The sequence below is a fragment of the Lepidochelys olivacea genome, assembly GCF_965140295.1.
Source record: "Lepidochelys olivacea isolate rLepOli2 genome assembly, chromosome: 18".
NCBI lineage: Eukaryota > Metazoa > Chordata > Testudines > Cheloniidae > Lepidochelys > Lepidochelys olivacea.
In genome coordinates this window covers 9,332,926-9,339,478 of record NC_140428.1, presented here as the reverse complement: position 1 = coordinate 9,339,478, position 6,553 = coordinate 9,332,926, and positions in this window count along the sequence as shown.

Genomic DNA, 6,553 nt, shown 5'->3' with positions numbered 1-6,553 from the left:
TTATTCTTTTACGTAGAGACTGTCCAGTTTGACCAATGTACATGGCAGAGGGGCATTGCTGGCACATGATGGCATATATCACATTGGTGGATGTGCAGGTGAATGAGCCTCTGATAGTGTGGCTGATGTTATTAGTCCCTGTGATGGTGTCCTCTGAATAGATATGTGGGCACAGTTGGCACCGGCTTTGTTGCGAGGATAGGTTCCTGGGTTAGTGGTTCTGTTGTGTGGTATGTGGTTGTTGGTGAGTATTTGCTTCAGGTTGCGGGGCTGTCTGTAGGCAAGGACTGGCCTGTCTCCCAAGATTTGTGAGAGTGTTGGGTCATCCTTCAGGATAGGTTGTAGATCCTTAATAATGCGTTGGGGGCTGAAGGTGACGGCTAGTGGTGTTCTGTTATTTTCTTTGTTAGGCCTGTCCTGTAGTAGGTGACTTCTGGGAACTCTTCTGGCTCTATTAATCTGTTTCTTCACTTCCGCAGGTGGGTATTGTAGTTGTAAGAATGCTTGATAGAGATCTTGTAGGTGTTTGTCTCTGTCTGAGGGGTTGGAGCAAATGCGGTTGTATCGCAGAGCTTGGCTGTAGACGATGGATCATGTGGTGTGGTCAGGGTGAAAGCTGGAAGCATGTAGTTAGGAATAGCGGTCAGTAGGTTTCCGGTATAGGGTGGTGTTTATGTGACCGTTGTTTATTAGCACTGTAGTGTCCAGGAAGTGGATCTCTTGTGTGGACTGGACCAGGCTGAGGTTGATGGTGGGATGGAAATTGTTGAAATCATGGTGGAATTCCTCAAGGGCTTCTTTTCCATGGGTCCAGATGATGAAGATGTCATCAATATAGCGCAAGTAGAGTAGGGGCATTAGGGGACGAGAGCTGAGGAAGTGTTGTTCTAAGTCAGCCATAAAAATGTTGGCATACTGTGGGGCCATGCGGGTACCCATAGCAGTGCCGCTGATCTGAAGGTATACATTGTCCCCAAATGTAAAATAGTTATGGGTAAGGACAAAGTCACAAAGTTCAGCCACCAGGTTAGCTGTGACATTATCGGGGATAGTGTTCTTGACGGCTTGTAGTCCATCTTTGTGTGGAATGTTGGTGTAGAGGGCTTCTACATCCATAGTGGCCAGGATGGTGTTATCAGGAAGATCACCGATGCCACTAGCCGTCACCTTCAGCCCCCAACTAAAACCCCTCCAATGCATTATTAAGGATCTACAACCTATCCTGAAGGATGACCCAACACTCTCACAAATCTTGGGAGACAGGCCAGTCCTTGCCTACAGACAGCCCCCCAACCTGAAGCAAATACTCACCAACAACCACATACCACACAACAGAACCACTAACCCAGGAACCTATCCTTGCAACAAAGCCGGTGCCAACTGTGCCCACATATCTATTCAGGGGACATCATCACAGGGACTAATCACATCAGCCACACTACCAGAGGCTCGTTCACCTGCACATCCACCATTGTGATATATGCCATCATGTGCCAGCAATGCCCCTCTGCCATGTACATTGGTCAAACTGGACAGTCTCTACGTAAAAGAATAAATGGACACAAATCAGATGTCAAGAATTACAACATTCATAAACCAGTCGGAGAACACTTCGATCTCTCTGGTCACGCAATCACAGACATGAAGGTCGCTATCTTAAAACAAAAAAACTTCAAATCCAGACTCCAGCGAGAAACTGCTGAATTGGAATCATTTGCAAATTGGACACTATTAATTTAGGCTTAAATAGAGACTGGGAGTGGCTAAGTCATTATGCAAGGTAGCCTATTTCCCCTTGTTTTTTCCTACCCCCCTCCCCCAGACGTTCTGGTTAAACTTGGATTTATGCTGGAAATGGCCCACCTTGATTATCATACACATTGTAAGGAGAGTAGTCATTTTGGATAAGCTATTACCAGCAGGAGAGTGAGTTTGTGTGTGTGGTTTTTGGAAAAAAAAAAAAAAAAAGGGGGGTGGGGGGTTTGAGAAAACCTGGATTTGTGCTGGAAATGGCCCACCTTGATTATCATATACATTGTAAAGAGAGTGGTCACTTTGGATGGGCTATTACCAGCAGGAGAGTGAGTTTGTGTGGGGGGGGGCGGAGGGTGAGAAAACCTGGATTTGTGCTGGAAATGGCCCAACTTGATTATCATACACATTGTAAGGAGAGTGATCACTTTAGATAAGCTATTGCCATCAGGAGAGTGGGGTGGGAGGAGGTATTGTTTCATGGTCTCTGTGAATATAATGTCTTCTGCAGTTTCCACAGTATGCATCCAATGAAGTGAGCTGTAGCTCACGAAAGCTCATGCTCAAATAAATTGGTTAGTCTCTAAGGTGCCACAAGTCCTCCTTTTCTTTTTGAGAATATCCACTGACACCCACTGAGGAGCGTTTCTTCTTCCCATTCTATTTTTGGTCACATGAGGGAGGGCAACACCACACCATGTGCCAGATCCTCCAGCTGGGGTCCATGGGCGCAGCTCCACTGGGACGGCTCCCCCAAACGAAGGTATTTGTGTAGTTCAGGATTCAGGCCCAGGCCTCAAAGGTATTTAGGCTCCTATCTCCCGTTGATTTCAAGGGGAGTCAGGTACTCAGATACCGTTAAGGATCTGGGACCTCATTGTCAGCAGGATCTGGCCCCAGTCAGTTATTCAATGACTTTTACAATTATTTTCCTGTGAAAACATACGTTTAAGCAGAAAGTGTGAGGTCTCCTGTTTCTGATATTATTCAGTGCAATAAACTTTTCAGTCTCAAAGGAGGTCGGTGTAATGTTTTATGCCATTTTCTGCCAAGCTGCTCTGCTAATTATTTCAGCCCTCTGAAGCCTGATGCTTAAATTCAGTAATTGGAATGAACAGAGTTACCTCATTTTCTTCCTTAATAAAGTCCATTCTCCTAGCATGTTCCGCATTAAAAGAATCTGTTAAAGTGTATGGCTCGTCCTTTCTCTCAGCCCATGAATTTGCTCCAGACAATTTAAAATGGACAATCTATTTTCCATTTAATTCGATGAACATAGAAATTGCCAGACGGGATCAGACCTGAGGTCCATCCACTCCAGTGTCCTGTTTCTGATAGCAGCCACTACCAGCTGCTTCTGAGAAAGATGTAGAAACCCCACAGTAACAGTTGTGGGAAAATCTGCCCTCACATTAAGTCTCATACAGACCCCTGATTGTTATAGGTTGACTGTTCCTTCCAACATTTTTGTTAGTTTTAATGATGATATTACTGGATATTCTTGTTATCCACATATATGTTCGATCACTTTTTGAATGTTGCTAAGTTCTTGACTTCAACAACTTCCTGTGGCAATGAGTTCCATAGTCTAATTACACCTTGTGTGGAAAATAAAATCCTTTTTTCTATTTTGAATTTACCGTTTTGTAATTTAATTGAATGAATTCTATCTTCCGTTATTCCAGCAGCAATCATTCTCAGATTAGCTGCCCAACAAGATTTGCTTGTATACTAATGCTGGGTTCCCCCAGACCCTGAATCAGCATAACACTTAAGCACATGCTTGACATCAGTGGGACTAAGCATCTGCTTAAGTGTTTTGCTAAACAGGGCTGGAAGTGATTTGCTGAATTGGAGCCTTTCTAACTTGAAACCTGCCTAAAATTGGAGGTGCTGCCAATAGCAGGTGCGTATATCCAATGATACATAAGCTGTGTGGAAGACTGTTTTGTGTTCTGTGGTTTCAAGTTGGGGTCCTGCAATATTCACCTAACGATGCCCCTCCTTGAGTCCTCTGTGGGAACTGAACCCAGGACATCTAGATCTAAAAATCATAAGCCTCTGCCACTTACACAAAACCTCCAGGCTTGTGAATTGAAAGGCAGTAGCAGTCTCATAAACCTCCACACATGGGCTAGGCAGTCAAGAGGGACAAAGCCGCACTGTTAGCATGGGTTACGTTCACATTAGGTCTCATTTTTCTGGCTCGTGGATCTATTGCTAAAACAAATAAAAGTGGTAGCAACAGACATTACCTGTGCACAGAGTATTTCTTTAGTGAGGGGCCATTAGAACACTAGCTCCTGGGGAGAAGTGTGAGACATTCATTCATTCATTTATTTTCTAAAATTGGGGACAAATTTATAGTGCGCATATGGTCCATTGCAAATAACCCGGCCTCTCTGCATCAAACAGCACAGCAATTTCCTACTTCTTTGATTAGACCAAGCAGATGCAGTTCAGGGGAAAATTTTCAAGAGCTCCCATTGTTCTCTGTGGGGATTCTCCATTGTTATCCATGGGATCTGCAGGGTGCAGGAGCTCTTCAAAATACCTGGCCCGCAATTGCACATCATGGACTATCAGAGTACTGCCCAGTCAGTAATAATGCCTGTCTGATCTCTGTGTATCGGTTGTCTGAGTTCAATCTCTGTTGTCGCTGATAGTTTAACACAAATGTTAATGTCTCCATTTAAAGGAGCCATCCGTTGGAAGGATCCCCAAGCATCTAAGGGTTTGCTCACCCTGTGTGTCAGGGTGATGATGGTTGCTTGCTGCATCTCCCTGAGAGAATTCCTTTCCCTCAAGCTCCAGGAAAGACTCTGCTTCTTAAGAGAATAGGCTTTTGACTAAAAGTTGTAAAGAATTTGGTGGTGGAGCCCTGGGCTCTTCCCAAGCTTGGGGCAGAGATTTTCAGATTAAAACATATGAGAACTGGGCATCCAGATCTCCCAGGCAGCTTTGTAAATATCACCCTTAAAATTATATTACTTCTGGATTTAGCACCAATGCAACTGCGACTGGAACGCTGCCCTGGTGTCCTCGATTCAAGGATTGGAAAAGGTTCAGAGAAGAGCCAGGAGAGCGATTAAAGGATTTGAAACCAGGAGATCTATCCATTTAGCCTACAAAAAAAGAAGGTTAAGGAGTGATTTGATCACAGCCTAGAAGTACCTACATGGGCAAGAGCAATTTGATAATAAAGGGCTCTTCAATCTAGCAGACAAAGGTCTAACAAGAGCCAATGGCTGGAAGTTGAAGTTAGAAATACAGTGCACGTTTTTAACTATTGGAACAACTTGCCAAGGGCTGAGGTGGATTCTCCATCACTTGGAATTTTTAATTCAAGATTGGATGTTTTTCTAAAAGACCTGCTCTAGTTCAAACAGGAATTAATTCAGGAAAGTCCTAGGGTCTGTGTTATGCAGGAGGTCAGAGCAATAGGCCCTTTTGGCTTTGTCATGTCTGAATTATGAAAATTTGCTTTATTTCTTGGTGTGCAGTCAGAGAGCGAGAGAGTGAGAGAGTCATTACCAAACACCGCGTATGTCAGGGGAGAGGGAGCAGAGGAACATAGGGACATAGAAGTAGAAGAGAAGAGGGAATGAGGAGGATCTAACATGAACCATGTCTGTGATCCCTCCCCTACAAGGATACACTGAGTCTGCACCCCTGTGATTATTGCACCTAAACATTTACCCTAAATTCAACCGGGAAAAGTATAAAGAAAAGGAGGACTTGTGGCACCTTAGAGACTAACAAATTTATTTGAGCATAAGCTTTCGTGAGCTACAGCTCACTTCATCAGATGCATGTAGTGGAAAATACAGTGGGGAGATTTATATACACAGAGAACATGAAACAATGGGTGTTACCATACACACTGTAAGGAGAGTGATCAGGTAAGGTGAGCTATTACCAGCAGGAGAGCGGGGGGCGGAGAAATGGCATTGTGTTCTGCACGGCTGAGGTTATGGGGCAGATGATGCTGCTTTTCCACAATTTCAGCCCGTGCATGTCGGCGGAAGCCCTCTATGTAGAAGTCCAGTCTGTTGTTTCGACCTTCAGGAGAAGTCCACCCAGAATCCTTCTTCTTTTCTCAGTAGAGCGGGCCAGTGATCTCCCTCCACCTATCCCTTTAATAAGCATATAAAGAGGCACCCTCCACTCTCATTAACAGAGCTTTGAAGGATTCCCAACTATCCCCTCCTTGTGGGAGAGGCAGGAGATGGAATGGGTCTTGCTGGCAGACCACCGAGCCCTCGCCCCTCCACTGAGCTAGTTGCAAAGCACTCAGAGCCTGGGGCGAAAGATGGTCCAAAAGGGAAAGGTTCTAGAGGGCCAGAGCCGCGGGGCCATGAGATTCCTTTAGCTCAGGGGTGGGCAAACTATTGCCTATGGGCTGGGTCCAGCCCATCAGGGCTTTGGATCCGGCCTGCGGGATTGCCACTGCCGTGGTGCCACAAGGCTAAGGCAGGCTCCCTGCTTGCTCTGGCCCAGCACCACTCCAAGAAGCAGCCGGTACCACATCCCTGCGGACCTTGCGGCCCCTGGGAGAGTGAGGGGCTGATGGATCCATGGGCTGCCCTCGCCTGCAGGCCCCTGCCCCTGCAGCTCCCATTGGCTGGGAATGGGGAACGGCGGCCAATGGGAACTTTGGGGGAGGTACCTGCAGGCGAGGGCAGGGCACGGAGCCCTCTGCCGCCCATCCCCCAGGGGCCACAGGAACATGGTGCCGGCTGCTTCCGGGAGCAGCGTGGGGCCAGGACAGGCAGGCAGGGAGCTTGCCTTAGTACCTCTG